The 25,094-nt window shown below is 45.8% G+C and overlaps 2 long non-coding RNA genes across 2 annotated transcripts in view; one reads left to right on the forward strand and one right to left on the reverse strand.

Annotated features, from left to right (window-relative positions):
- LOC309333278 overlaps positions 1 to 25,094 on the forward strand; it is a 332,363-nt gene that overhangs the window by 155,944 nt on the left and 151,325 nt on the right. The gene's annotated exons all lie outside the window — the stretch shown is intronic.
- Positions 20,379 to 24,649, reverse strand: LOC309333265. Its single transcript, XR_014152429.1, has 2 exons — positions 20,986 to 24,649; positions 20,379 to 20,942 (listed from the first exon to the last, which is right to left on the reverse strand). It is a non-coding gene; the product is annotated as an uncharacterized lncRNA (long non-coding RNA).

Below are 25,094 nucleotides of genomic sequence, written 5' to 3' on the forward strand. Positions count from 1 at the left end.
TTTGTTTACACTGAAAATGCTCCCCCTATGCTGTATGAGCCTACTTCTGATGTGTATCACATATGAACCTAAAACTGAAGATTGCTTTCTAACTGTCCTGGTGTGATGGCCACAATGTCTTGCCATCCAGGAAAGTGGAACTCATAACTTTGCTTACTGATGGTTTGCTTACTCATGTTACTCAAACAACTGTACTTGCCCCTTTAGCGCTCTTTGGAATTGTCTTTGAGAATGCCTCTGACTGACCAATCTCTTACCTTTTTCATATTCCTCCTCAAAACCCACTTCTGTGAAGAATTTGGTATTTACCTGCTAGTTCTCATACTATGCCTTATGCCTGCTAAACCTAAGTGCATGTAACTTCAATATTTGCTTATTCTTCCCTTGTACTGTATACATGCAACTGGAATAATTGCCTATTCTTCCCTGGTTCAACGCTGCTTCCATTTCCCCCTCCCCCCTGCCTCTGTTGTCTCCTTTGTGTGGCTTTACAGATTTGTAAGCCCTTTAATTTAATAAAGTGCCATGCAGAGAGGTGATATTGTATGATAATAAAACATACAAATGGTGTGAGTGTGTTTTCTGAGTGTTATCTTTTAGATCCAACTTACTGCTTGAGGAATATTTGATTTCTAAATAAACATCCTGATAAAATATTGAGGCTTTTCTCCCTCCCCCAACTACTTGCTGTTTGCCATCTTTTAGATGAACTTGAAGCTGTTCACTCTGTTCACTCTATACACATTGAGGGTTAGTGTGTGTATTTATCATGCTAATTTGTACCAAGTCTTTGGGTGGTTCTAAAATAGCTATTTAGATCTTGTCCCAGGTCTCCATGCTGGAAGGGAAGGAGAGAACATCTGAAACTCGCCAACCTCCTTGTTCCAGAATCCAATCACTTCCTCATTTTTGATGAGGCATCCTTGGTATAGAGCATAGCATAATAATAATACCACAGTGACTGTTCTAAACTCCAAGCCAGCTGAGTACCAGCCATCATTATTTTTTTTTCATCCTGGCTCCAGCATGAGAGGGGAACAACATCATTTAAGGCAGATGATTTCCTTCTCTCCCTCCCTAACACAACATTAAGGCAACTATGAAAGCATTAGCACAGGGTCTGATTTTCCAACTACAGTCACACCTCGTTACATCTGTTTCATGTTACGTTCTTTCAGGATACGTCCTGCGGCGACCCGGAAGTACCGGAAAGGGTTACTTCCGGGTTTCGCCACTTGTGCATGTGCAGACGCGCAAAATGATGTCATGCGCATGCGCATAAGCGGCGAATCACAGCCCTCATGTGCGCAGACACACCGCTGTGGGTTGCGCTCTTTTCATGTTGCGAACGGGCCTCCGGAACAGATCCCGTTCACTACCAGAGGTACCACTGTACTTGGATTCTTTTACTCTCAGGGAATGGCTCTAGTTCTCTTTAACTAGAGAGCTCAGCCAACATGTGCTTTGTAAACTCTCATTTAGACACATCTCTGGGGAATGGGGAGCTGATGCCTTCAATCTGTGTTATACCCTTGGTGTTCTTGTCCTTTAGGTCAACTCCTCAAGTTTAGACCTAAGAACACAAGTTCTTCATTTCGTACAAGATCAAATGCAGACTACTATGGTAACGTTTGAGCCTGTGTGTTTGTTTAATTTGGATTGAAGGAATGGGTTTCTGTTCAGTCAGTTTGAAACTGACCCAAAATCCCCATTTTTCCTAAAATGCATTAACTTGAGCTCTTGAGTCAATGCATAAACAGAAAGCCAGCTGTATAAACAAGTCCTCAAAGCCCTCTCCCTTATCAGTCCGTGACGGCAATGAGTGGCCATGCCAGTTCCAGTAGAGCAGGGATGGCGCGTCTGGGTCTTATCTTACATCCTGACCACAAAAGATGGACAGACCTTGTCAAGTCTGACAAGAGACCCGGGAACAGTGCCTTAGAACGTTCTTAGAGTTGGTGACCTCCTGCCCCAAGATAAGAGTATAGGAAGAGGAACAACGTTTTATGGTCAAGAGTGCCGGAACAGGAATAACTGTTTATGGTCATGGATGTCAACTTACGTGTATAAGCTGACGTGCTTGAATTCCTGGGGTGTCATTTGACCTCGGTGTCATTTGACTTCCTTCCTCCCTCCCGGGAGCAACGCAAACCCCAGCAGTCGGTAAAGTCTAATAAGGCTACAGGATGCTTCTGAAAGGCACCAAAGAGCTTAACTGGGTCTTGATCTGGCTTCAGGTTTCTTTTATGCACCAACACTTTGAATTGTGCTCGGAAACATACTGGAAGCCAATGCAGATCTCTCAGGACCAGTGTTATGTGGTCCCGGCGGCCACTCCCAGTCACAGTCTAGCTGCCGCATTCTGGATTAATTGCAGTTTCCGGGTCACTTTCAAAGGTAGCCCCACGTAGAGCGCATTGCAGTAGTCCAAGCGGGAGATAACTAGAGCATGCACCACTCTGGCGAGACAGTCTGCGGGCAGGTAGGGTCTTAGCCTGCGTACCAGGTGGAGCTGGTAGACAGCCGCCTTGGACACAGAATTAACCTGCGCCTCCATGGACAGCTGTGAGTCCAAAATGACTCCCAGGCTGCGCACCTGGTCCTTCAGGGGCATAGTTACCCCATTCAGGACCAGGGAATCCCCCACACCTGCCCGCCCCCTGTCCCCCCAAAACAGTACTTCTGTCTTGTCAGGATTCAACCTCAATCTGTTAGCCCCCATGCTTTCTTTTATGCAGTGTCTTGCACTCCCCATTTTTCGTGCCATCTTACGTGTGAAGGTAGCTATGTTGCTTTTGTGTCTCCTCAGTGATGTAGTGGTGGCTGGTGCCCATTGGTACTGGTAGAGCAGAAGGCAAGGAACCCAATAGTAGGTAGAACCAGAGCCAATGAGACACAGAGCCAACCAATTCTAGTTTTGTCCTCCTCCTCCTGAATCGGTTCTAAAAGGGCAACACTGAGACTTAGGAGGATGAGATAGCTGACAGGCAGTGCCATCCCCTGGACTGGTTGTAAGTAAGAAGGCAGGGCACGTGAGGGCTGTCTGGGCAGACTGAGGTTCATGAGGCTGTGCCTCATTTGTGTCGGAACCTGCGTTCAACCGAGCTCCTCCAGAATCGCCCTCCGACGTGATTAACGACCTGAGCCTCTGATAAGGCTCCAAGCACGTTCCCATTCAGCAGAGTTTCAAAGCAGCAGAAGTGATGAGATTTATGAGCTACATCGCAAGGTTTTATTTTCTAGCGACACAGACAGAAAAGAAACACATCCCCTCTCTGTGAAAGCAGAGAGCAACTGAACAACAAAGGAACAGGAAACCAGTAACATCACATCTGTCTCCCGTGAGACTTCCAACAGTATGGAATCTCTGGAATGTAAACAGAGTCTTGTGACTCCAAGCACTGCACAGTGGCAACACACAGAAACCAACAATTTGCTTTAATGGACCAGCCTTTACTATGGTGTATCCTATACAGGTGTATCAAGACAACAGGTCCTGTTTGGCTTTTCTAGCCTCAGAGAGTTGCAAGCAAAGAACCAAATACTTGCAGATTAAGTTACATCGTGCAAGGGAGTCCAGAAAGGACTCATTCAGGTGTCCTACATGCCAGGAAACAAAATTCCTGCAGATCTGTTGTCTAAGGTTGTTAACAGAGAACAACTTAAGGTTTATGTACAGCGGTTGCAGTTGGGTTGAAATACTGCGACACAGGTGACACAGGTTACACGGAAAGGGGGAGGATGTTAGAATATTCCTTTCTACCTTTAGGAACAGGCATAACTGTTGTGCGTCACATGCCTATTTACACTCCAGCACAGCTTGCTGGGAACTTCCGTTTGTGTATAGCTATGGCTTTTAGCTGTTCTTGCTTTGGAAGTGAAGGAGAGAAGATATGTTTCCTTTGTCCTAACATATTCTGAATAAACTGCTTGTAAATATGCTCACACAGCCTCTCCCTGCCCTTCTGTTGCAAAGCGTTTTACTCTGCTGGCTTGCGTGCTCAGATTCTGAAGGCATCTGAAGCTCGGGTCGCAGTTTCATGCTGATCCAAGGACTGGAGATTGCCTGGCACACCGGCTAGTGGGCTGGGGCCAGCTGGGGGCCTGCCAATTGCCCCCGGTTCCTTGGCTGCATCCCAACAGTGCCATCCCCTGGACTGGTTGTAAGAAGGCAGGACACGTGAGGGCTGTCTGGGCAGACTGAGGTTCATGAGGCTGTGTCTCATTTGCTCTAATGGACCAGCCTTTACTATGGTAACCTAATCAGATGTTCTTTTGTGGGAAAACTGAGGAGTGTTATAACTTACTCTTTTTTTGTGGCCCACATTGTAACTGGGCTTGGTGGCCAACTCAAAATGTTTAAGTCATGACATTCTACCAAGAGGAGGCTTATGTGTGGCCTTCAAGCTGGGGCTTTCAAAATGTAGCACAGGGTCAGGGACAGTCCCCTGAATCACATTCAGAACTAACCTAAGAAAATTGCTGGATCACACCAAAGGCCCATCTAGGTCAGGATTCTATTCTCATGGTGTTCAGATGCCTGTGGGAAGCCCGCAAGCAGCGTATGGGTAGCAGTGCCCTCCTGCTGCAGTGTACCCCAATCATAAATATTTAGAGGCATACTGCTTCTGATCATGGTGGTGACACACAACCATCATGGCTAGTAGCCATTTCTAGCCTTATTCTTCATAAATATGTGTAATCATAAGAACATTACATGAGTCTGCAGCCGAAATAGGCCATTGGTCTGTCTAGTCCAACATCCTGTTCTTCCAGTGGCCAGCCAGATGCCTGTGGGGAATCCCACAAGCAGGACCTGAGGAAAAGAGCAATCTCCCCTTCTGCAGTTTCTAGCAAGTAGTGTGCAGAAGCATACTGCCTCTTACTGTGGAGGCAAAACATACCCATCATGGCTAGTAGCCATTGATAGAATTATCCTCCATGAATTTGTCCAATCCTCTTTTAAAGACATCCAAGTTTGTGGCCTTTGCCACCTCCAGCAGGAGCACATTTCATAGTTTAATTATACATTGCACGAAGAAGTACTTTCTTGTATCTGCCCTGAATGTCCTAACATTCATCTTTATTGAATGTCCATGAGTTATAGTGTTATGAGAGGAGAAAAAAATTCTCTGTCCCCTCTTAAAGCTATCTCAAATTGGCATCTTGTGGTTATGAAGGCCATAATTTCACACTGTGTGAAGAAGTGCTTCTTATTTTCTGTCCTGAGTAAACCAACATCCCTGCCCTGCCCTCCAGTTCCAAAGCTGAGGAGGATGGCTGAAACTTGTCACACTCACCAAAGCACAACAGCACAGTCAATTCTGACAGTCAGTTATGATATGGTATTTAGAGGGGAACCACAAAATCCTAATAAAGTTACAATGTCTCCAAGAAGTGTGAGTTACAATATGACAGTTCAAAGCAGCCTGACAGTTCTAGCAACTTGGCAGCCCGATTGCCGGGGGTTCAGAAATTTTTGTAAATCCACAAATGAAGAGGCAAAAATCAGGTTTATCCCCTTTCCCCTCAATTTACTTGAGAGGGAATCTTCTGTTTGATGTTGAGATTTAAGTCTTTAAGTTCACAAACTCCAAAGCATTAGATTTGAACGTTGTTGCTTTGAAACCTTAAACAGAGCCGGGAGGCAGACTTCCTGGTTGCGCCTCCCGCTTCAGTGCCAAATTCAAGCTCTATTTTCCAATTAATCACAGGTTCGTTAAACTTCACCTACTCACGGGTAGTTGTTTTCTTAGCCGAATAGTCCCAGGAAAAAGGTCAGCGCTCACCGACAGCAGCTTCGCGGCTTCACCCCACAGAAAGAGCGATCGACTCACAGCACCGCGCCACCCCCGTCACGCTCCGGAACCCCTTACGAGGTCCCTTCGCAATTTGGGGGGGGGGCGCTGATGGTGCCCGCTGAGTCCCACGGCCACAGGCTTCCACTGCCTGCGGTTTTTCAACGAGGGTCTCCGCTTCGCCGTAGCGGACGACCCTGTTTCTGCGGAGCTTCCCCTTCACAGAAGGAAGGAGACCGCCATTGCCGTTCGTGCCGCCCCCGGAAGTCTGAAGAATTAATGCTTTTGAATTATGGTGCTGGAGGAGACACTTGAGAGTCCCATGGACTGCAAGAAGATCAAACCTATCCATTCTTAAGGAAATCAGCCCTGAGTGCTCACTGGAAGGACAGATCGTGAAGCTGAGGCTCCAATACTTTGGCCACCTCATGAGAAGAGAAGACTCCCTGGAAAAGACCCTGATGTTGGGAAAGATGGAGGGCACAAGGAGAAGGGGACGACAGAGGACAAGATGGTTGGATAGTGTTCTCGAAGCTACCAGCATGAGTTTGAGCAAACTGGGGGAGGCAGTGAAAGACAGAAGTGCCTGGCGTGCTCTGGTCCATGGGGTTACGAAGAGACGGACACGACTAAACGACTAAACAACAACAACAAAGGACCCTTTTTACGCCATTCCAGGCCACCACACTGGGTTTCGCAGCCTCTCTGCTCAGGAGATTAACAGCAAAGGCTATATCGGGTCTGCTCCATTGTGAGAGATATAGCAGACTCCCCAGAGCAGATTGAAACACCTCCCGGTTCTCGAACTGTGGCTTTACCTCAGACTGGCTGTCTTTCAGAAAACATGTTTCCATTGGTGTTCTGACACCTTTGCAGTCTGCCATCTTGAACTTTTGCAGTAATTGCTCTATCTTTGCTCTCTGTTTTAGCAAAAAACAGCCATCTTTGTCCCTGTGAATCTGCACCCCAAGGTACAAGCTCACAGGACCTAACTCCTTGAGCTTGAAGTGCTGCTTCAGCTTCCTTGCAAACTCCTGCACCTGTTTACCTGCCCTGGAAACAAATACAGTGTTGTCAACAAAGATAAGAGCCAGTTCCTGCTTCTGGCCTGACCCCTTCAGGTACAGGCAGCTGTCTGCAAGACTCTTCTGAAACCCTAGCTTCCCCAGAGCTTCATTGAGACATAAATTCCAATTTCTGGCTGATTGCTTCAAGCCATAAATGGAACAGTGCAGTCTCCATGCCAGACCTGGTTTGTCGCCCTCAAACCCTGGTGGAGGTAACATGTAGATCTCCTCCTGCAGCAGTGAGTTTAAATAGGCAACATCAATGTCAAAATGAGCGACTTCAGAACCTCTCTGCGCTGCTATCGCCAAAAGCAATCGCATGGTCTCATTTCTGGCTGTGGGCACGTACACCTGGGAATAGTGTAGCCCTGGTCGCTGGCTGAAGCCTCTTGCCACCAATCTACCTTTATATTGTGGCTCTCCACCTGCAGTGGGTTTCAACCTGTAGACCCAGCGACAACTCACTGCCTGCTGGACAGCTGGCAGAGTTGTGAGGGTGAAGACTCCTAGAGACGTCATGGCACTAAGCTCCTTTTCCATGGCTTGCTGCCACTTGCCGGATTCTGCCTGAGGTAACTTCTGAACCTCAGCAAAGCTTTCTGGTTCACACTGAGCAAAACCACCCCACACATTCTGTTGGGATTTCGGTTCCCACCAGCTGCCAAGCTGCCAGGAAACAGCAAGAGCTGTTTACATCAGATGTCTCACAGCATGAGAAAGGAAGTGTGAGTCAGTTCTCAGACTGTCTTCAGCGTAACCGGGGTGAAGTTACGTTCGTCCCTTCCACTCCTGGACTGGAGCAGTGTTGAGTCATAGTACTCACAAGCTGGGCTGATCGGGACGACCAGCCACGTGTGTTGTTCTGTATGCAGTTTAATAAAGTAGATGAATTCTACGAACTGCCTTTTCTTCTGATGTTTTACTCAGGAGAAATTAGTGTGCTTTTCTCATAAGAGAGAAGTCGCTTAATTATCGGTCTCTCTGGACTGAAGGAGGATTCCTGGACAGCAGCCAGAGGATGACCACCAGACTAATCACCCCGGAGTGCGTTGGGATGCTGGCAGTGCTCCCGGGCAGGCGATAACCCAACACATTCGTGACCGTGAAACGATCAGGTGGTTTACCCTTCATGGTCCGCTTAGACTGTCTTGGTCCCAGGCCGGACTCCCCCTCTGACCCAGATGTGCTGGACTCTGCCTGTGAGTCCCTGGCATCTGGTGAACCACTAAGTGACTTGCTGCACCTGCGTTGCGCTCCTGGACTGCGCCTGTCTGTGAGACACAAGGGAGAGCTTCCGCGCCTGCGCCAACTAGGCCAAGCCTGCGGAGATGAGGGTACACTCCTGGGTTCTGACTTCACCTCTCTCTTTGGAATTGCCCCATCTGGCACTGCCCCCTGGTGGTGGTTGGCAGCTCGGCCCGGACCACCAGCAGGTGCACCGCCATCAGCTCCACCAGCAGGTGCAATTGGTTGATCCCCTGAACCAAGACCTCTAAGCAAATCTGTGAGCACTTCAGGGTTTCCGTGAATCCTGTCCCAACCAGCCTGCTCACAAAATTCAGCGTTCCTGCTGATTACCACCCATGAGCAATCTCCACTTGGATACGCAAACCTCCAGGCTTTTGACCCTGGCTCGTATCCACAGAAAATCATTTTGCGCGATCTAGGGCCACCTTTCCTGCGCTGCTGTTTGGGAATTAATGCCCAAGCCTCCGTCCCAAAGGTACGAAAGTAGTGCACCCCAAAGGTACGAAAGTAGTAGGTTTCCTTCCATGGAGCATGAAATAGGGCGTGTTCCCAACCACTGAGTTATACGTCCTGTTCAACGTGAACGACACTGCCTTCACAGCCTCGGCCCAATAGCATTTGGGCAGCCCTGAATCGAACAGAAGAGCCTCCATGGCCTCTTGCAGGGTTCGATTCCTGCGATCTGCAACTCCATTTTGTTGGGGGGAATAAGGCGCAGACTTCCTGTGCTTAATACCCTTCGCACGGAAGAAGTTTTGCAGACTAAAGGCCATAAACTCCGACCCTCAGTCTGTCTGAAACGCTTTGACACAGGTGTCAAACTCCAGTTCTACTGCCACCACCCACTCTTTGATCTCCTTGGCTGCTTGCCCTTTATCTCGGAGTGTAATAATCCATCCCACCCTTGAGAAATCATCCGTCAGACACAGAATGTATCTGGAATTACCCAAGCTAGCCACTGGCATCAGACCACAAAGATCCGCATGCACGAGCTCAAAGGCTTTCTTGGTCACTCTTTCAGACCTCAGGTAATTGGTCGTGTGCACTTTGGCTTTTTTACAAGCTCTACATTCAAGAAACTTAGAGCACTCCTTCATTTTACAGCCCTCAGTGCACTCTACCTGTTTGCGCACGTATCTCCAGTTTGCATGCGAAAATCTTCTATGCCATAAGTGCATATACTGGTCATGAGTGGGGACGTTGGCACACTTTGTCTGTGCTTCCTCAGAAGCGTCATCACCTGTTTCAAGTATGTACAGCCCACCGTGGCCTCGTACCTGTACTAACTGCTCTCCATCTTTGGAAATGGTGCATACCTGGTTCCCAAACTGCACCTGAAAACCAGCATTGTCAAGAGCATAAACAGAAAGTAACCCACATTTCATACCATCAAGTACATACACATCAATATCAGCTTTCAAACAAGGCATAAACACAACACCAGCTTTTGAAATAGCTCTCTTGGTTGTATCAGCCAATGTGACTGTTTTCCCATCTGGAATCTGCCAGCAGTTTCATAACTAGCCACCAGGTGGAGCTAGATGCCTGCTGGCCCCACTGTCAATGATCCAATGCTGTTTGCCATTGGCTGCAGCCTGGCCAACGAAAGCATACGTAGCAGCCTTTTGATGTGTTGCTGGCTCTCCACCTCTGTCCCCTCTCACCAGGCCTCTCCTCCCACGACGTGTTCTGCCTTTGATCTCTCGGTTGCTATTGGAGATGACCCTGAGGCAATTTCTCTGCAGATGTTGGTCTGAGTTGCAAATGTAGCACCTCCTCGCTGCAAAAGCTTGCACCGAGCTCTCAGCGTCTTCTGCACTCCCACTCCTGGGCACAAAGCAACCCCCTTCGCAGCCCTTCCTTTCTCTCTCAGCCTTTTATCTTGCTCATCCTGCAGCCTACCCAACACGTATTCCAGGTCAAGCTCCTGAGCTGGAATAGCTTCCAACGTGAGAGAAAGAGTCTGATAGCTAGAGTCTAAAGAACTCAGCAATATGAAGACTTTTTGCTGCTCAGTAAAGGGAATTTGTAGTTGCCTCAAACGGTTGAACAACGCCAGCATCTGTGAAATATGCTCTCTGACACAGCCTCTGGGTTGCAACCGTAAATCAAATAGCGGTCTGGTGACGTGAATCCGGGCCCCAGCCGTGTCCTGCTGATGCACACGCTGCAGGGCACCCCAGACCTCGTGAGCGTAGGTGGCATGGTCAATGTAAACCATCTGGGCTTCATCTATGGCCATGACTAAGTGAGTAACGGCTCTCTGGTGGATATGTTGCAGCAGCAGATTGGTATAGAAGCAGTCAAAAAAGTTAAATATTTAGGAATATGGTTAACATCAAAGAATATAGATTTATTTCAAAATAATTATACACTGGTGTGGAATGGAATTAAGAGAGATCTGGAAGTATGGGGAAGGATGAAACTATCCCTTTGGGGTAGGATTTCTGTTATTAAAATGAATGTGCTATCAAATATGTTATTTCAATCAATTCCAATAATCAAGGGGGCAGCAATTTTTAAGGAATGGCAGAAAATAATTTCAAGATATATCTGGCAGGGGTAGAAACCAAGAATTCAATTTAAATTGTTAACAGATGTTAAAGAAAGAGGGGGCTTCGCCTTGCCAGACTTGAAATAGTACTACGAAGCGTCTTGCCTCTGTTGGTTGAAGGAATGGGTGTTGTTAGAAAATACAGATTTGTTGGGTTTAGAAGGTTTTGATAATAGGTTTGGTTGGCATGCATATTTATGGTATAACAAAAGTCCATAAAGGATTTGGTAACCATATATTCTGAAGATCTCTGTTTGAAATATGGGATAGGTATAAAAACCTATTAGAACGTAAAACACCATGGTGGTTGTCCCCTTTAGAAGCAATGAGTGTGAAAAAGAGAAATATGAGTAAAAACTGGGTTACATATGAAAAATTAGTACAAGAGGAAGGAAATAAATGGAAAATGAAACCTTATGAAGAGGTAAAAGAATATGTAAATGATTGGCTGCACTATCGCCAAGTCAATGAAATGTTTAAACAAGATTTAAAGGAAAATGGATTTGATCATAACAAATCAAAATTTGAAATTGAGGTATTGAATAATAATTGTAAAAGATTGTCTAAAATGTATAAATTGCTGTTGGAATGGCATTTGAAAGATGAAGAAGTAAAGTAGGTTATGATACATTGGGCCAAGGATTTTGGGTATAATATACAGTTAAAAGATTGGGAAAAACTATGGAAAGAAGGATTAAAATTTACAGCATGCAATGCCTTGAAAGAAAATGTGATGAAAATGATGTACAGATGGTATATTACACCAGTGAAATTAGCTAAAATGTATAAAACAAGTAATAAATGTTGGAAATGTAAAGAAAAAGAAGGATCTTTTTATCACATGTGGTGGGAATGTAAGAAAGTGAAATGATATATAATGAGATGAAAAAGATGTTGAAATATACATCTATTTAAAAACCAGAAGCATTTTTACTTGGCATTATAGGGGAGGATATTAACAGATAGGATAGTAAATTGTTTTTATATGCAACAACGGCAGCAAGAGTATTATTGGCACAGAAATGGAAACAAGAAGAACTACTGACAAAAGAAGAATGGCAGATGAAATTAATGGACTATGCAGAATTAGATGACAGGAAGGATTTGAAACCTGCAGGACCAGAGATTCTCAGAGGACTGGAGTAAATATTTGAACTATTTGAAAAGCAATTGTAATAAACAGATTACGCTAGTAGGACTGCAAGAAGTTTTGTAAGGAGGACTATGCAAAATATTGCAGACAAGATTATGAAGAGAATTGTTAGTTAAGGATTATTAAAAGTAATAAGGAAATTAATGAAATGTACCGTATTTTTCCCTCTATAACACGCAGATTTTTTCTCCTAAAAAGGAAGGGGAAATGTCTGTGCGTGTTATAGAGCGAATGTGTGGTCCCTGGAGCCGAAAAATCAGGCAAAAATCAGGCAAAAAATCAAATCGCGGCGCTGCACGGAGAAGCGAAACCTGAAAAGAGGAAGTGGCTGCTTTCCTGCATTCTGCCTCAGGGTCTTACTGCCCACCCTCCTCTGTTTCGTTGCTGTGTTTGCTGAAACGGAACAAAGAGCAGGGAAAGCCCCTCCCCTCCAGGCAAGCAGAGGGGAATTCCTCTCTGTGCTGCTGGGGGAGAGGGAGAGAGAGGGGGGAAGGGAGAGAGAGGGGGGAGGGGGAGGGAGAGAGAGGGGGGAGGGAGAGAGAGAGGGGGAGGGAGGGAGGGAGGGAGGGAGGGAGGGAGAGAGGGGGAGGGAGGGAGGGAGGGAGGGAGGGAGGGAGGGAGAGAGAGAGAGAGAGAGAGAGAGAGAGAGAGAGAGAGATGGCTGGCTTGGGTGGGGGGAAACTTTTGCCTTTCTTTCCTCCCTCCCGTTAAATCCCTCTCCTGCATTCTTAGCCAGCTGCTTCTCTGCACACCCCTCTCATGTCCCTTCTTTGTTTTTCCTTCGCTCCCCACTTAAAATGTGGTTACAAAGCATGGATCCAAAGGGATCCTCAGGATCTTTGCATTGGGTCACCCCAAATTCACCATCAGATCACATAGCATGTCCATGGCTACAGCCTGCACCAAAAAAATCACGCACCCACTGTTGCCTGGGGCTGCAATGGTGCAAAAATGTGGTTACAAAGCATGGATCCACAGGGATTCTCAGGATCTTTGCATTGGGTCACCCCAAATTCACCATCAGATCACATAGCATGTCCATGGCTACAGCCTGCAACAAAAAAATCACGCACCCACTGTTGCCTGGGGCTGCAATGGTGCAAAAATGTGGTTACAAAGCATGGATCCACAGGGATTCTCAGGATCTTTGCATTGGGTCACCCCAAATTCACCATCAGATCACATAGCATGTCCATGGCTACAGCCTGCACCAAAAAAATCACGCACCCACTGTTGCCTGGGGCTGCAGTGGTGCAAAAACGTGGTTACAAAGCATGGATCCAAAGGGATCCTCAGGATCTTTGCATTGGGTCACCCCAAATTCACCATCAGATCACATAGCATGTCCATGGCTACAGCCTGCACCCAAAAAATCACGCACCCACTGTTGCCTGGGGCTGCAGTGGTGCAAAAACGTGGTTACAAAGCATGGATCCAAAGGGATCCTCAGGATCTTTGCATTGGGTCACCCCAAATTCACCATCAGATCACATAGCATGTCCATGGCTACAGCCTGAACCAAAAAAATCACGCACCCACTGTTGCCTGGGGCTGCAATGGTGCAAAAACGTGGTTACAAAGCATGGATCCACAGGAATTCTCAGGATTTTTGCATTGGGTCACCCCAAATTCACCATCAGATCACATGTCTGTGGCCATAGCATGAAGCCCAAAAATGATACATCCACTGTTTCATTCAGAATGTTTTTTTCCTTGTTTTCCTCCTCTAAAAACGATGTGCGTGTTATGGTCAGGTGCGTGTTATAGAGCGAAAAATACGGTAGATTAAGTGATAAAGATTGAAAAACCTTCAGATGCGGTTGATGGACGTCCAAAACATTGTATAAGATAAGAAAATATGTTATATGATTTTTGGGAATGATATGTAAAAATCAATAATAATAATAATAATAATAATAATAATAATAATAATAAAGAAAGAAATAAAGAAATTCCGCATCTCGCCCAGTGGCTTGAAGTTTGGATAGGCAGGCCTCAAATTGTGTTGAATGGTCTCTTTAAATTTGAAGGTTCATTATTGTTCCACAAGATGTGTATGTCTTTAAGGGCCAGAGAAAATAACGAGACCCAGTTTTACAGCTGTGAAACAGTATAGAAGGTGCTGCTAAGTTGCATTAATTAAGCTGTGTCAGCAATTGGGTATAGTATATAAAGAGCAGCACCTAGCTCTCTTAGTACCCTGGGGAATGGGTCGTGCTTGTTGATATATTTAGTGTAAAAGAAGTTTTTGTTTTTGTTATTAAAACCTTGATAAAGTTATTTTTGAGTTCCTTGTAATGCGTGGTCTCCCCAGCAAGCTTTCTGCAGTGCAACTAAACTGCAAATAGCCAACAAATTGTTGTACCTTCTCTTCTAGCTGTACCTTCTATTCCAGACAGGCAACCAGCTCGCACTTGTTGCAGGTATAGTTTTTCACATTCTCAGGCAGGAAGACACAGGTATTGCAGGTGACTGCAGCAGCTCCCTCACCCTCTGTGTCTCTTGGTCCTACATGCATCGTGAGACAGCACTCTAGACCATGGGTAGTCAAACTAAGGCCCGGGGGCCGGATCCGGTCCAATCGCCTTCTAAATCAGCATGTTTTTACAGTTGGGATATGAGTGGGTGAGGCCACTGATAGTAGCCGGTAACGATGCACTCCGGGACTTGGCAAAGTTCTATCAGGCGATGGACGCCATGTTTACAAATGAGAGTCAAGTTGATATGACTCAGCAGGAACTCTTGGCTTTGAAGCAAGGCAATTTGACTGTGTGCAGTTACTGGTCTCAGTTCGCAATGCTGGTCCACAAGCTGGGTTGGGATTTGAGTTCCGAACCAGTGCAGGCCCTGTTTAAGGCCGGGCTAAATTCTGACGTGAAAGATGAGCTTGCCAGAGGGCCCCGGCCCAAAGATATGGACGCATTAACTAAGGCTGCCTTAGCGGTGGGCCTCAGGCAGGAAGCCCGTTTGCTGGAGAGGAGGCAGAGCATAGGGGAGCGTTTCCATGGCAATCACATTCTTGAGATGCCGGCAGGGGCTACTCAAGGTCAGAGTCAGCAAGAGCCCATGGAGATCGACTCAGCCTGCGCGCGGGAACATTCAAAAGCCCAACTGCAGAGCAGAAAGGAGGGAAAGGACTGGCAGGTGGCCAAGAGGTGTTTTTTGTGCCAGAAACCAGGACACTTTGCCAGAGTGTGTCCGGAGTGTCGTAACTGGCAGGGAATGGTGGGGGCCACTCCACAGGGAGAAGAGGAAGTGCCCCAGGTGCAGGGAAATGGGAAGGCCTGGCTGGTGGTGAACTGGGGTAGCAGCCAGGCGGCAGCAGCAGCGAAGAGACCCGACCAGGCCACCCCAAACCAGGCATAGTGGTGAGGGTGCTGCTGGAGCTCCCAAATGGCCACGCAATGGAGGTCCACACCCTAGTGGACTCAGGGGCCAGTGTGAACTTCTTCAGCAGGGACTTTGCTGCGCAGCACCAGTTGCATCTTCGGCCTCTGGATTTTCCTCTGCAAGTGACCACTATTGATGGAAGGGAACTTTTGGGAGGGGAAGTGACGCATCAGACTCCTCCCATGAGGATGAGGATTTCCACGCACTCTGAGACCATCGCCTTTCACGTAGCCACCTTGGTGGGGCCACCGATTATTCTGGGAATTAGTTGGTTGGCCTTGCACAACCCGGTGGTTTCATGGCACCAGTGGTCCCTGACTTTCGGGTCCGCGCACTGTTTGGAGAACTGCCTGGGAGTAGGGGAACCTCGGGAAAGGAGGGCCAACGTGTCTGGGAAAGAAAGCTGGAATCCCTCCACAATACCGAGACTTGGAGGAAGTGTTCGGACTTCCGGGTTAGCGCCTCTGGCAATGGCGGAATTCCTCTGATCAGGAGGAATTTACTCCGTGGAAACAGGGTCTGGCCGCCACGGCGAAGGTGGAGACCCACTAAAAATCACAGGCGGGAGAAGCCTGTGAACCTGGGATTTGGCTGGCACCTTTTGCGCCTCCCCTACTCGTGGGGAGATCCAGTTTCGGGGAGCCGGAGCGACGTGGGGTGAGCAGCGCGGTGCTTCGAATTGATTGCTTCTTTCACGGAGTGAAGCCGCATTGCTGTTGCTGGAGAGCGCTGACTTTTTCCTGTGGACAATTCGATTTTAAACAACTACCCGTGAGTAGAACAGAAAATTGGATCTATAAATGTCTTAATTTGGCACCGAAACGGGAAGGTTTCAAACAGGAAGTCCGCCTTCCCCTTTTGTAAATAGATTGAAGCAAAGACATTGCAGGCTAAGGTCTTGGAAAGTCTTCTGCAAAGGATTAAACTTCCATCGATTAAAACTATTAAACCCCCCTTGGAAGTAGGAGAAGAGGGGGGAAATTTTGGATCGCGCAAGCCTGCAGGAGAGAGTGATGAAAATTAAATCACCACTGCTCTGAACCTGGAAAGGGGCTGCCAGTAAGATTGACGTTTTGAAGTTCATTGGCTGTGAATAGAACGTATCTTGACAGTTAGCTAAATAAGAGAAATATATTGTTTCCATTGTCCTCTTCTGCCTTTAAAAAGGAGGAAAAGTAACTGAAAATTGAAACTATATTTACTGTTTGAACTGTGCTTAAAAGGATTGACACAAATAGAAACTGTTTCCCTCTAGAGGGAGCCTTTGAAACTGTTATAAGAGCTGAGCTAGGGGAACCAGCTGCAAGATAAGAGACTGTGAGAATCAGGGATTGACCTTGGACTATTTGAGAATGTCGACAGAAGAAGCTTTAGTGATTGCATTATGCAAGATAAGTCACTCGTTGGAACAACTCCACAAGAAGACAGATGTTATGACTACTAAAATTGATAACTTGGGACAAAAAGTGACTAATTTGGGACAAAAAGTGAACATCAATACAGAAATTATTCAGGATCTGATACAGGAATCTACTTTGACAGGGCAAATTGTCGAGAAGGTGAAGGAGAAAGTTGTTGTTCTTGAACCTAAAGTAATACAAGTGGGAGCCCCAGCCTTACAGAGGCAAATTGAGGACTATAAGTTGAGGCCTTTTATGATTGAATTTAGAAAAAGTCAGATTTTGAGGATCGGAGCCCTGCCTGGACTGGAGAAGGAAAGCTGGATAGATCCCTTCATGCAGGGATTTACTGACCTTTGGGATTTGGACTTGGGTCGTGAGGAGATTGGAGCTGTGGGGACCTTTGGATTTGGAGGAATTTTGAAACATGTCCTGAAATACCTTATGGATTTTAGATTTAACCATGGAGATTTGGCTGACCTGTCGAGAAGGAATAAAAGCATTGCTAGGTTGGAGCTTCCCCGAGATCTGCTCTTCAGCATCAAAGGAAGGAAAATAAGAACAAGATCAGTAGAAGACAAAGTAAAGTGCATGTATAAATATGAAGAAGACCTGCAGAAGGGACTTGGAAAAGAGTTAAGAGCTTCGGACAGAAGATCACCAGGTTGATGGACTATATGGAATTGACGAATGACTGGCAGTATCCGAGACCAGGGAGAAGAAATGGTGGAAGAAGATTGGAAAAAGTTTAAAGTTTATTTTTAGAAATAGAAATATTGTAAAATTACTGAGTGTTAGAAAAATGTTGGAATGAAATCTTATGGCTTTAGTAGAAATGTTATAAGGAGTTAAGCATAAATAAGCATTATAGTATTAATGGAAAATAAGGGTAAAAATAAGTTAAGATATTTATATGACAGAAAATAGAGAAAATAGAGAAAGATGGAAATCATAGAATCATAGAGTTGGAAGAGACCACAAGGGCCATCGAGTCCAACCCAAGGAATTGCTGAAACAATTAATAGAAGTGGAATACAAAAAGGGAGGTGAGAGGAGGTCGATGAAACAAGGGTATGAAAGATAGAGTACTGAAATGGTATGATGTATGTTTTTAAATTGTTATTGTTTTGTTTTGTTTAGGTCAATGTGTCAGTGTTGTGTTTTGTATTGTTTATATATTGCATTGTATTTTTTCCCCTTTCTTGTTTTTTTAAAAAGTAATAAATATTATTTAAAAAAAAACAACAGGAGGAAGTGTTCAGTGAGAGAGAAGCCAACACGTTACCACTGTACCGGCCTTACGATTGCCAGATTACCGTAACTTGGTCCCAAATGATGCAGATGTGTTCTGAGAGCTCTGTGTAAATAGGAGAATGGAACTAATAAATCCTGTAAATCTGGCTGATTTCCCGGACTCTTATCTCTTCTAGCACCCACCAATCATCCCCTGACATGGGTGGTTCCCTAGATCAGATGGATGGGAGGTTACCTGCTCTTGATGGAGTGGGTACGTAGCTTAGGGGTAGTTCTGTGTCATTTGTTGTCACTTGAGGCTCAGGTTGAGGCATCTAATCATAAGCCTGCATTTTTATCAAAGCTTCTATATGTTTAATCAGGGCTTGCATTTTAAAATAAGCTTAAAGATTTTCAAATGTTTCATGCCAGGCAAAAGACCAGCTGCCTAAAAGGCCTTGGCAATGTTTTTCCTCCTAGGAAAGGGGCCCCCTGATTTATAGCAGAAAACAATTCTCAAAGTCGTAAAAAAAAAGGAAATTACAGGCTGAGAGCGAGGACACTGATCCTACATGTTACAGAAGATAAAAAAAGCAGAGATAAACACAATTAGGAATGGGTAAAATAACACCATGGGCCTCCCATTAAAACTTGAGCCGTATTTTCCTAAGGCCAGGAGCAATGGAGAAGCATCTAGCTGGCTGTGAAAGGAGGGGTGTAAACTGAAGAGGCTTCTTTTGAAGCTGTTTTTTTACTGAGTTCCTTTTTTACTTTACAAAGGCCTTATTCCTTTTAAAAGGCTACCTATGATAATGTATGAAATATATTAGCTTAAATATATTGGCTTAAATGTAATTATGCAAAGGATTTAAGAAATGCTAGATTCTTATTTCATAGAGTCATATTGCAATAGGAGACCAGAGGGGCAAATGAGCCCAGCCTCCTGCCAGACAGGAGACGCCATCGAGCACTCCTGATATATAGTTGTCAGGCCTTTTTGTTTAGAAACCATCAAATGAAGGAGATCTTTCAATGTTGATGTGAACTCAAGATCCTTGACATCTGTTGAAGATAAAAATTTAAGATTAACCATTTGTTTTGGAAGGCAATAGGGCAAGGAGGGCAAGAGGTGAGCTGGTAATTAAGATTCCATGTTGAGACACATGTAAGATATATTACTACTTATTTGTCATTTATAGATGTAACAATATATAGCTCTTTGTGTTCCATAAAAGGGCGAGGAAATGGGTGTATCTCTTGTGATTGGTTCTAGCAAACAGCCAATAGGAATTTCAACCAGGCTGATTGGACAGAGGCAGCCACAGGAGGAGCAAGGGGGCTGGATTAAGGAAATATAAGTGCTGGCCAGAATGGCAGGAGGCCAGGCCAGAGCTTGGTAACCATATACCACTGAGTCTCTCATTTATTTGTCTGACAAATAAATTATTATTTTAATTTCTCTATTGCTGCGTTGAATATTTCATTCCAGCTAAGCGTTAACCACAAGCAGGGCGCTACATTTTATGGTGCCCCCGTGACTCGGATAAGTGGTCTGCTGGAACGCAGCCCCTTCGCCCTACTGGGCAGGGTACAAGAGAGAGGATCTCTAAACTGCTTACCCAAGCGCGCACTGGTAAATTTTTCCAGGGGAACGCAGAAGTCTCGTCTGTCTCATACCCTGCTCACTGGCGGCGACGGACCGGGGGGAAACAGGGAACCAACCAAGGGTAAGTGCACAAAGGGATTTTTGGCCCTCCAATTAATTGGGAGGAAGAGAAGTCTTGATCAAACTTCTGCGTCTCAGTAAAGGGGAACTGAGTACGCTAGGTGGTTGGGTACATCAGATGTTGGTCTGGTGGAGGAAAAGGGAAAAATTGGGAGGTAGAGTGTGGTGAAGTATCCAGCGCATTGTATGTGTGAGAAAGTACAGAGCAATCTGTAGCTGACCTGAGTGTGGAGTGGGTAGTACTTCGGTTCCCAGTGAGGCGACTCCATCTGGGCAAGAAACCCCACAAAGCGCGTCTGTGAGTGACTGAGTGGATACTTCACAGGGCCATACAATGGGAGTTGGGGGTTCAAAGGGGGGAAATACACCTCTTGATTGTATGTTAAATAATTTTAAGAAAGCCTTCTCAGGGGCATATGGAGTCAAAATGACACCAGAGCGCTTGAGAACGTTATGTGAACTAGAATGGCAAAAACAAAATACTGGATGGCCATCTCAGGGAACCTTTGATATAAATTTAGTAAACAAACTTTGGACTGATATCGCCAAAGAAACTGGAGGGTGCCCAGAACAATTTTCATATATAGATTCCTGGCTGAGCACATTAAATAAAAATCCTTCATGGATAAGGAAATGCAAAGTCAAACGATGTAAATTATTGGCTGTAAAAGCCGAAGCTAGGAAAGGAATCTTGCCAAATAAACTCAAACCCATTTTTGAAGGGCCAGAGGAAGAGGTGCTTCCACCTCCACCCTATGCTCCACATCGAAGGGAGCCTAATCCAAACACTCCACCAGTTGTAACCCCAAGGCAAGAAAGTGGAATGAATAATGGGGGTGGAGTCACAGAGCTTGATTCCTTGATAGATTATGATAAATATCTTCAGGAGGCATTGGAGTCCTATAATAAAGCCCAAGCAGAAGTGGTTATTCCACCTGTGACTCCTAATAGACCTCCATCTACAGTCTCCTTTAGTGGAACAACTGATTGCCCACCCCAAACCCCTGTACATCCAAGTCCTAGAGAAATATTACAGAAGTTACAGGGAGACCTTGATCGGTCAGCAAGCAATACAGCCAGGCGTATAAAGCTGCTAAAAGAACGCCTTGGGACAAATACCATCCCCTATGATTTGAGGCCCCTAGAGCAAAGTGAAGAGAAAGGTCACGTAGTAGCCCCTCTTAGAAGAGTATTTGATGCACTTGAGGAGCCTGCGCTGGTTAATGGGCAACCCGGACCACGGCCACCTCGAACTTCGACCCTGCAATATATTCCATTCACGACTACGGATCTGATGAATTGGAAAACACACACCCCATCTTTCGCAGAAAAACCTCAGGCTATGATGGACTTGGTGACTTCAATAGTAAATACTCATAGTCCTACTTGGACAGATTGTCGCCAGCTCCTAAATACTCTTTTCACCACTGAGGAAAGGAGAGACATAATTGAAAAGGCACAGATATATTTGCGTGAGCAGGCCAGAGTGGGAAATATTTTTAATATTGATCGTCATCTTCAGGACAACTTTCCCTTGGAAGATCCTAATTGGGATCCAAACAATGCAATTCACCTGGCCAGACTTACCACCTACCGCCAGACACTTGTGCAAGGTATCCGCAGGGCATGCCAGAAGCCCACTAATATGTCTAAAGTCTCAGAAGTAGAACAGAAACCAAATGAGAGTCCGGGAGACTTTTTAGAGAGGCTGCAGGAAGCCTATCGTATATGGACTCCTTTTGACCCTGAAGCCCCTGAAAACAGCAGAATGATTACTGCTACATTTGTGGCCCAGTGCGCTTCTGACATTCGTAAGAAAATTCAGAAATCAGAAGGATGGGAAGGGATGCTGATGAGCCAAATTATGGCCATTGCACACCGAGTTTATCGGAATAGGGATGAGGCTGAGAAACAAGAGAAGAAGAAGTGGCAGAAGGAAAAGATGGTGATGCTAGCCACAGCAGTGAAGCAAGACTACCGCCCCTTAAATGGAGGGAGAGGGCGAGGAAGGAATCCACCACTGGGAAGGAATCAATGTGCGAATTGCAAGAAGGAGGGTCACTGGAAGCGGGAGTGTCCTGAACCCTTGAGGTTGGAAGAAGTACGCCCAGGCCCAGGCCCAGGCCCAGGCTCCGGCCCAAGAAACCAGGGACGGGGACGGGGAATGATCCGAGATGGAAGATATCAGAGACCTGGACAGGGACGGAGTAGAGACAATTTCATTGGACTGGCAGAAGAGGATTTTACTCAAGACTAGGAACGACCGGACTCCATAAAGTTAGGCTTCCAGGAGCCCACGGTCACGATTCAATTAGGGAGCCATTTAATAGACTTTATGATTGATACTGGGGCTGAATACTCAGTACTCCCAGAACTATTGCAGAAAAAGGCATCCAAAAGTGTAGTCATTAAAAGTGCCACTGGACAGTCAGCCAAGAGGTCTTTCCTCCAACCTTTGGAATGCCAGATTGGGGGACATCGTTTAACCCATCAGTTTTTGTATATACCTGAGTGTCCAATACCTCTATTAGGCAGAGATATGCTGTCCAAATTGCAGGCCCAAATCACCTTCACTCCTCGAGGTCCAGAAATGAAACTGCCATCAAAAGCAGCAGGAATAATTACCCTCTCAGTACCTAAGGAACAATCATGGCGCCTAATGTCAGCCTTGCAAGTCCAACCCACATTGGATACAGAATTAAACAAGCTCCTCCGAACTCTACAGGTGCCACCAGGAGTATGGGCCGAAAATAGCCCACCAGGAATGGCTAAGAATATAGCTCCAATTGTAGTAACCCTAAAACCTATGGCTACCCCTGTATCTGTAAAGCAATATCCCTTACCCCGGCGAGCAGCGGAGGGCATCCAGAAACATTTGGACCGCCTATTAAAATATGGTCTGCTTAAGCCCTGCCAATCAGAATGGAATACACCCCTTTTGCCTGTTCGGAAACCTGGGACAGATGAATACAGGCCAGTACAGGACTTGAGGCTCGTAAACCAGGCTATCGAGACCTTGCACCCAAATGTACCAAACCCATATACCTTGCTGAGTTTGATCCCACCAGAAGCAACATTTTTTACGGTATTGGACTTGAAAGATGCATTCTTCTGTTGACGGCTGGCACCACAGAGCCAACCTATATTTGCCTTCCAGTGGGAAGACCCTTTGACAGGAACAAAAGGCCAGCTAACCTGGACAAGATTGCCCCAGGGATTTAAAAATTCCCCAACTTTATTTGGCACTGCCTTGGCGAAGGATCTAACAAGTTACCCCTCAATACCGGGAGAAAAGGTGGTTCTGCAATATGTGGATGATCTTATACTAGCGGCAAAGGATTTTGATACCTGTAAAGAAGGGACAGAAGAACTGCTCCACTTGCTCTGGGAAGCTGGCTACCGAGTTTCCCAGAAAAAGGCACAGATATGTTTAGAAAAGGTCAAATATTTGGGCTTTGACATCTCACACCAACAACGAGCATTGAGACCAGAGAGGAAAGAAGCTATTTGCCTTATCAAGGAACCTACCACAAGAAAACAACTTAGAGGATTCCTGGGAACAGCAGGGTTTTGTAGACTATGGATACCTGATTTCAGCAGTCTGGCCAAGCCCTTACATGAAAGCACTCGAGGTGCAGAAAAGGACCCATTTGTATGGGGACCTGAGCAGAAACAAGCCTTTTTAGTTATCAAACAACGACTTATGGAGGCCCCAGCCCTTGGATTGCCTAATTCGGAAAAACCCTTTCAGCTGTATGTACATGAACAGAATGGGATTGCAGCGGCAGTCCTGACCCAGAGATTAGGAAGTTGGAACCGTCCAGTAGCTTATTTGTCTAAACAATTGGACTCAGTAGCAAAAGGATGGCCTCCATGCCTAAGGGCAGTAGCGGCCACTGCAAGCCTTGTCAAAGAAGCTGATAAATTTACCTTCGGCCAGACGATGTATGTGAATGTACCTCATGCTGTTCTGACACTCATGGAATATAAGGGTAGTTATTGGCTAACGAACCCAAGGATGGCTAGATACCAAGGCCTATTGTGTGAAAATCCCAGGATTCATCTACGAGTAGTGAATATGCTCAGTCCAGCGACTTTGCTGCCCCTACCAGAGGTAGATGATGAAGAATCACATGATTGTCTCCAAATAATGGATGAAGTTTATTCCAGTAGACCTGATCTGAAAGATGAACCATTGAAAAATCCAGATGTTGTATATTATACTGATGGTAGCAGTTACCTGCATGAAGGTGCCAGACGAGCAGGATATGCTGTGGTCACCAATGAGGAAGTTGTGGAAGCTGAAGCTTTGCCTGCTGGCACCTCAGCACAAAAAGCTGAACTTATAGGTTTAACTAGAGCTCTGCAATTGGCAGCCGGATGTAAGGCAAACATTTATACTGATTCTAAATATGCCTTCTTAACCCTGCATGCACATGGAGCTCTATGGAAAGAAAGAGGTCTAATCGGAGCCCACGGGAAGGCCTTGAAATATGGACCTGAAGTAGAAATCCTGTTGGAAGCAGTATGGGCTCCAGAACAGATTGCTGTAATGCACTGCAAAGGTCATGGACGAGGAAGGGATCCAATAACCAGAGGAAATCGTGCTGCTGACAAAGCAGCCCGAGAGGCAGCCCAAAAGCCTGTGGGAGGATTTATAGCAGCCCTCATACCAGAGGTAGTTCCAGAAGAAGTTAAACCTCACTATACCCCAGAAGAGAGGAAGTGGGCTGAACAGGAAGGAGCGGTTGTGAAGGACGGTTGGATGATCCTGCCGGACAATAGGATTTATGTACCTCATCATCTAGCAGGCACAATTGTAAGAAATTATCATGAATCTACTCACCTTGGCGGTACTGCAACCAGAGAGAGTCTCAGTCGGAAGTTGTATATTATTAATCTATCACAATTAGCAACTTGTATTTCACAGAAATGTGTTCTTTGTGCTAAAAACAATCCCAGGCAGGGACCGGTACAACCTCCTGGAATTCAGCATGTGGGATATGTCCCCATGGAAAGCCTAATTGTGGACTTCACAGAGCTGGTCCCTTCTAAGGGATTCAAGTATCTCCTTGTGTTTGTAGATGGGTTGAAGCTTTTCCCACCCGAACTGAAAAGGCATGAGAGGTAACTAAGAGACTCCTCACTGAATTGATCCCGAGGTTTGGATTACCTAGATGCATTGGAAGTGATAATGGGCCAGCGTTCATTGATCAAGTAGTACAAGAAGTATGTCGAGTTCTACAAGTGAAATGGAGACTGCATGCAGCATATAGGCCTCAGAGTTCAGGGAAAACTGAAAGAATGAATCGGACTCTGAAAACCCAATTGGCAAAATTAACCCAGGAAACGGGATTGGGATGGGTAGATGTGTTACCCATAACACTGTTTCGTGTTCGGTGTGCACCCACAAAAAGACTTAAGTTGTCACCTTTTGAGCTCCTGTATGGGAGGGCAGATATGTGGGCAAACCCTATGCTGAACGAGTCTGCCCATGTGGTCTGAAAGAGGTGGAAACGGCTTCA

Source organism: Podarcis erhardii (genome assembly GCF_964252035.2).
Source record: "Podarcis erhardii genome assembly, chromosome: W".
Taxonomy (NCBI): domain Eukaryota; kingdom Metazoa; phylum Chordata; class Lepidosauria; order Squamata; family Lacertidae; genus Podarcis; species Podarcis erhardii.